The sequence below is a fragment of the Sphaerodactylus townsendi genome, linkage group LG06 (assembly GCF_021028975.2).
Source record: "Sphaerodactylus townsendi isolate TG3544 linkage group LG06, MPM_Stown_v2.3, whole genome shotgun sequence".
In the NCBI taxonomy this organism is placed as follows: Eukaryota; Metazoa; Chordata; class Lepidosauria; order Squamata; family Sphaerodactylidae; genus Sphaerodactylus; species Sphaerodactylus townsendi.
Genome location: NC_059430.1, coordinates 115,297,730 through 115,305,209, shown reverse-complemented (window position 1 = coordinate 115,305,209; position 7,480 = coordinate 115,297,730).

Below are 7,480 nucleotides of genomic sequence, written 5' to 3'. Positions count from 1 at the left end.
AGGGGGTCTTGAATGAACTCTGGGAGGGGTGGGAGTAAGGGAATGTTTGTTGTGTTGTTCTGGAGTTTATTAGACTCCTCCTAGTTTGTTTGTCTCTTGTATGGTGCTTATTGCACTTCTCTGCTGCTATGTTTTTTTAAAAGAATGTAAAATGATAAAAGTTGTTCTTGAAATTAAAAGGCTTCTCTTTTCTCTTGAGATTACCCAAAACTTGCCACTGACCAGGTGAGGGGAAATTGTTAGAATGTTGGATTAGGGCAAAGGCCTCCCATTTCCCTGAGTTATGGGCACATTTAGAATTTTGAGGAAATGCAGTGGGCACCGCCACAAAATGGCTGCCATAGGAGATATCACAAAATGGCTGCCGGGAGTATTGGAAAAATACTTGGAGGCTACAAGCCAAATATTCTCCAGCAATGAAAGATGGAGGTTTCTGAATGGCTGCCCCCTGCAGAGACAAAGATGACACCTGTTGGAATCTTCTGAAACATTTCTCACTCCAATAAGGTAGAGGAAATTCAGGGCTGGTTATTTCCTTTAATGAAGAGATAATTTAGGCAAATAGAAGCAAATAGGTGCTATGGTACATTGGATTGCTATGTTAGGGCAAGATGGGATCAAAGAGGCACCTGTACAGGCCTGCTGGAGATCCCATCCCCATGTCTTTGTTTCCCTTCTGGTATCTTAATTGCCATTTTTTCCCCATGAAGATATGCCCTGTCCCAGTGGTGGGATCCAAAAATTTTAATAACAGGTTCCGATGGTGGTGGGATTCAAACAGTGGCGTTGCCGCACACACACACCTCCAGTCCCTATTGGGCAGGGAGGTTGCTTTAGTAACCCCTTCTTGGCACTCAGAAAAAATTAGTAACCACTTCTAGAGAACTGGTGAGAACTGGTTGGATCCCACCTCTGCCCTGCCCCCTCCATCTAGCTAGGTGGTTAGCTCCTCTTTCATAATGGGCAGGTGAACAAAAGTATTTCAAGATACCAGAGGCCCACTGAGGAGATATCTACAGTTATGGAAATGCATTATCATTCCTTTGGTCATGTAGATTGATAAAACTTCACCAATAAAAGCTTGGGACAAGTGACTTTTAGGAGGAAAATAGGTCTAAGAGAAAGAGATAAAGAACTCCCATAGTCTCCAACAGTTCATTTCCCCCTTAAAATAGCAATTCCAATGACTGGATTTTTTAAAACATAAAAATATGTCAGTTAAAAGATTCAAAGAAATTAGTGTCAAAGACTTATAAAAAGCTTCCTTAAGGGTGACAGGTAAGACAAAATCACAAGTGAGGTGCGGCTTTTCACAATACTAGTGCTACCACAAGTCCCCTTTAACTAAACTGCCAGACAGAGATCAAGGACTTCTAGCTCTCCTGGGTCTACGATAAAAAAGTCAATCCTCAAGGTAAGACACATACAAGATGACTTCCAGATAACAGTTATTCCAGTAGCTGTAGCCAATGTGGGCTAAAGTACTGAATTCAGATTGACACCCCAAAATCCAAGGATACTACATGCTATAATTAAAGTGATTTATTAAAAAATATGGAGGAATATACAATATACGAACAGTTAATAGTGAATAGTTAGGAGAAAATAATGAAGCTAAATATCTAACCTAGCCACAAGCAGTGGTTTACAAGCAGTGGTTCTAGATCCAGAAGTTACTTGATGAGACTGAGGCATTTTCCGGATGGACAAAATATCCCGGGGGAAAACTGGGATCATACGTACTGGGATGTTTCTATCTTGGTTTCTCCCTCCACACGGCAGCCCATCAGCTCGTTCAGGCCGGGAGGAAGAACTTGCATAGCCCCTGGTTTAGTTTCATTTTCCTTGCCGACGTTGTTGCGCATGCGCAAACTGTCCCGTTTTCCCAAAGTTCTGATTGGCTGCAGGCAGCGAGGCGGGAAAAATAAACCAGTCCATCTCCCGTTGTGTTTGCATGGGAGCAGAAGCAGTGCAGTTTTTTTTAAAAAACCTCCAATTTTTTTGTTTTTTGAAAGGCGCGGGATAAGGGAAATCTCGTGGGGTGGGCCCAAGTTAGACCCGGAAGCCATGCAAAAGTCATGGCCAAACTGGGATGTTTCACCTCCTTATCCCAGGATATATTGGCTGTGGGAAAACACCTGTGTCCAAGAGTTTCAAAGTCCAAAACTGCCAGTATGACCCACATAGAATCAAGATGTATCCCCCAAGTTAGATGTAATCTAGACAAAGGGCAAAACTGGAATGAAACTTTGGCATGATTCTGGTTGACCAACCAAATGTATGGACAATGATGTAACTTGACCAATTGGGTATGATTAAATCAGTCAGGTGAGTTTCCCTAACAAAGGAAATAATTCCCTACAAAAGTTTCTTCCTTTTCATGAGGCAGTACTGCATAGATGTTAGTTTGGCCAGAACTAGTGATCAATTTCTTATTCCAACTCAATCTTAGCAGTGGCGTAGGAGGTTAAGAGCTCATGTATCTAATCTGGAGGAACTGGGTTTGATTCCCAGCTCTGCCGCCTGAGCTGTGGAGGCTTATCTGGGGAATTCAGATTAGCCTGTGCACTCCCACACACGCCAGCTGGGTGACCTTGGGCTAGTCACAGCTTCTCGGAGCTCTCTCAGCCCCACCTACCTCACAGGGTGTTTGTTGTGAGGGGGGAAGGGCAAGGAGATTGTAAGCCCCTTTGAGTCTCCGGCAGGAGAGAAAGGGGGGATATAAATCCAAACTCTTCTTCTCTTCTTCTTCTTCTTCTTAGATGACCTTGGGCCCGCCCTCCCTCCCCCTTCCCATCCTATCATTGAAGACGAATTGTGAGGAAAGAACCGTGTAGGTATAAATCGGTGTGGCGCAGGGGTTCATACTGCTGCAGTAGCGTCTGGAAGACTCAGGTTCAAATCCCCACTCTGCGGGTCCCACATCTCAGCCTAACTTACCTCATGGTTGTTGTGAGGGGAAAAAACGTGAGGTGGAAAGAATGATGTAAACTGCTTCACATCCCCATTCAGGAAAAAGGCAGGGTACAAAATAAAGGAAATAAATAAATATATGCCAGTTTGAGTTCCTTTGAGGAAGGGTGTGTTAGAAATGGGACAGGTGCTTTTTTCTCCCTCACACCCCAGTTCCTTCTGAGGGAACATGTCTTGAGTGAGTTTTCCATAGAGCCGTGACACCAGTAGTTAATTGTGGTGAGGCTTATGATAATGTAATTCTTCTTTTTTTCATCACAGTAAACCATTAAACGTTCATTAATAACCCCCTGCAAGGTTGTTCTAAGTAGGAACACCCTGAATTACAACTTAGATGTGTGAGCTCACCCAAGATTGTAGTTGACCAACTGGTCCCCTCCTAGGCAGAAAGTAAAGGGTGTGACACTTACTATTTATGACAGTGTAATTATGTATCATGCAACAATGTTCCAACTCTGAGGAATGTGAACCTTTGTCACTCAAATGTATTTTTAGAGTAAATCCAGAGACCCACAATTATGGATGCAATCCTACGCTCACTTATTTGGGAGTAAGTCCATTTATTTATTTATACCGGGATTTTCTCCCTGATAGGGACCCAAAGTAGCTTACGATATCATTTGCACTTCCTCTATTTTTATCCTCACAATAATAACCCTGAGGCCCCTTCCGCACAGGCAGATTAATGCACTTTCAATCCACTTTCAATGCACTTTGCAGCTGTGCAGAATAGCAAAATCCACTTGCAAACAATTGTGAAAGTGGATTGAAAGTGCATTATTTGGCATGGGTGGAAGGGACCTAAGAAGTAGTGACTGATCAAAGGTCACCCACCAATCTTTCATGGCAGAGTAGGAATTTCAACCCAGGTCTCCCAGATCTTAGTCTGAAACTCTAGCCACTACACTACACTAGCTCTCCCATCAGCTACTGAACTAAGTGGCATTTATTCTCTTGGTAGACCTGCTTAGGATAGATTTCTGTATCAAGCTACATGATAATACTAGGTCTGTGAAGGGAAGACCTAAGGCAGGGGTAGGGAACCTGCGGCTCTCCAGATGTTCAGGAACTACAATTCCCATCAGCCAACTTTTTTTTAGACAATACATTTATGCCTTTGACAGCAACTTAATCTATAGATCAGGGGTCCTTAAATAGCCTACGAGCACTCATGGAGCCTTGAGAAGGAGCAGAGAATACCACCCCAAAATGGTGTAGTGGTGGGTTCTAGTGAGAGAACTGGCTTTGATTCCCCATTCCTCCAGATGAGCAGCAGACTCTAATCTGGTGAACCAGGTTTGTTTCCCCAGTCCTACGCAGGAGCCCTGCTGCATGACCTTAGGCTAGTCACAGTTCTCTCAGAACTCTCTCAGCCCCATCTACCTCACAAGGAGCTTGCTGGGGTTGAGGAGAAGGCAGCTGTAAACCATACCGAGACTCCTTATGATTGAGAAAAGTGGGCTATAAATCCAAACTCTTCTTCTTCTACAGGAGTCAAAGTCAAATACTAAAGTTGGACCGTCTGACCCCGTATGTCCCAAATAGGCCCCTGCGTTCCAAGGAGGTGAATTTTCTGGTAGTCCTCTGCCCCTCTACCCGGGCCAGGGCTTTTACGGCCCTGGCCTTGCCTGGTGGAACAGTCTTTCTCCATCTGTAAGGGCTCGGCGGGACCTTGGGAATTCCGCAGAGCCTGTAAAACCGAGTTGTTCCACCGGGCCTTTGGGGAGGCTGGGTGTGGATTTGCTGCCCCTCGTGATACCCCCCTTTGATTCAGTCTATGTTATTCTCGGCTTATTTGTTTGTTTGTTTGTTTGTTTGTTTGTTTATATACCGCCCTCCCCAAAGGCTCAGGCTTTCTGCTGAGTCCCCTCCTGAGCCTGGGATTGGGCGCCACCAATACATTTTTTTGTCCTGCTGCTACTGTATTTTAAACAATTTTAATGTTTATATATTGATTTTATTATTGTATTTAATATGTTGCCTATTGGGCTCTGTTCACCGTTCAGAGCCCTTTGGGGACTGGCCAGATCCGCACGAATACTACGCCGATACATTACAACTTCCTAGGCCTCTGGGTGAGGCTCGAATTGTAATGAAGGCCAACAACCAGCTACAAGTCTGGCAGCTGTGAAATCTACAACAACAACAACAACAACAACAATAATAATATCGAGGACAAGAAAGTGAGCATCATCGACATAGAAGTCCCCGGTGACAGCAGGGTCATTGAAAAAGAACAGGAGAAGGTCACTACAAACCAGCTGAGGTAGTCCCAGTGGTAATCGGCACGCTTGGCCCCATCCCCAAAACACTAGGGCAGCACTTAAAACATCTTCGAATTGACAAAATTAAGCTCTCCTCGCTTTGATACTGGCTGTGCCTCCATTTCCCATCAGAACAGGACAGCCTAACAAAGCGAATGCTTTCGGATTCCTACCTCTCCACTTGGAGTCTTCTGATCAAGGAAAAAATTAATTTGTTAGGCTTCGCTTTAGACTTCTTCATAAACATGGACGAAGCGCAAATAGTCAAACTTCTGTCGCTAAGGCTACTTGACATTGAAAATCAATTGCTTTCTACTCAATACATGAAGGGCATTTTACCGGAGGGCTCCCACCCTCTTCCCTTCAGTAAAGGGCTACCAAGGTACTTTTACAATATATCTTCACCACTTATCTCCGGCGTACCCTAATGCTTTAGCCCGACTGAATGCCCTACCTTCAGCAGTCCTGATGACAGGCTGAGATTTCTCCCAGATCCCCATACTGCCAACAAAGAGCGTGTCCCTGCTCACAAAAGCCATCAGAAACAAGTCGAGGCACATCACCTCCTAGATTGCAGACTATATACTTCATCTAGAAGACAAGAAGTAGACCCATACACTGAGAACTATGCCAACTCACCAGACAAGGTTAAATCCTTCTTTCTGCTTTGTGATCAGTCTCCTCAGAGATCCCTAGGCGTTGCCAAATTCCTGGGGCACAAGCTAGCTTTATGGGTAGATCACAGATTTTTAGTTTATTTATTTATTTATTGTTTTAACTGCTGGAAATGTCCGAACCTACTTATTTTAACTTGATTCTCCTCAACCTCCCTGTTGTATTTTAAACTTATGCCAATAAAAAGGTTGATGATGATGATGATGACAAAATTAACATCTGTCAAATTCAGAAGGCAGCCCTGCTGCGATCTGCACGAATACTACGCCGATACATTACAACTTCCTAGGCCTCTGGGTGAGGCTCGAATTGTAATGAAGGCCAACAACCAGCTAAAGATCTGGCAGCTGTGAAATCTACAACAACAACAACAACAACAAACAAACAACAACAACAACAATAATGGCTGCCACACAAGAGGGAGCAAAATACAATACTTTCCTGTCCACTTTGTAGCCATGGGAAACCCTTTTAGTTGAATGATTGGTAACTAGTAACAAACCCTGCCTTACAGTGGCTCCATTCACTTTCTGAAAAGCTTGGCAGGTGTCAAGGGAAGTATTGGCAGGTGCCATGACACACACAGGCATTTGTTGGGCAGCCCTGCCATAAATATTGAGCGATGTCTCCAGATGACACAATAAACCAATGGTTTGATATACTCCTTGTTAGTTGTGAAGCCCAAATGCTGAGTGGCATCCAATCAAGGTTTCAGTCTGTGGCTAGTTTGGTAATCATAATTGGCACTAATTGCAGCTTGTGTTCCCTGAATGCACAAATCACAGTTTGTTGAAGAGCTTTGTTTATTGAATGTCATTTGTTTGACTAAACTTAATAGAAAAGTGAAACAAATGAAGAAGAAGGTCCTGACTGCGGGGAGATGGAGATAGTCCACTTTCTGAAGTTGCCATTTCCTTCAGGGGAAACTATTTCTGTAGTCTGGGCATGGGTTGTAAATCTGGGAGAATTCCTAGCCCAGTGGTGGCGAACCTATGGCACTCCAGATGTTCATGGACTACAATTCCCATCAGTACCATAGGTTTGCCACCACGGTCCTAGCCCCACCTAGAGGCTGGATATCCCAGATGAAGAAGTTGCAAAAAGGAGATAAGCTGGAGTTCATTCACCAACCCCACCCATCTGCTCCCAGTCTTTAACTAGCAGAGACCCTATGGAAAGAAGCTGAATTTTGTAGGATGGTGATACTAGAAAACCCACATTCTGAATGTGTAAATAAATAGTCAGCAGAAAGCAGCAACAAGGAGAAAACTGGGATAGCCCATTGCAGGTTGAGAAACCAGAACATACAACACAGTGGAAGTGTCCAGTGCGCTAAGAGGAATTCTTCTTCAGGTTTGGAGTGGAATATCCTCTGTTTGTTAGTTTGTGAAATTTTACTCTACTTTTCTCCCCTTTCTGTGGTCTCCAAGTGGCTTACAACAAAGCATAAATACATTTATATTGGAGAGGCTGGCTGCGGATTGGCTGCCCCCTTGTGAGGCCCCTGTCATATTTTGCCGTCCTCGGCAATGCCTTTTTCATCTTTTGGCACTGCCGCCTCCTCCTGA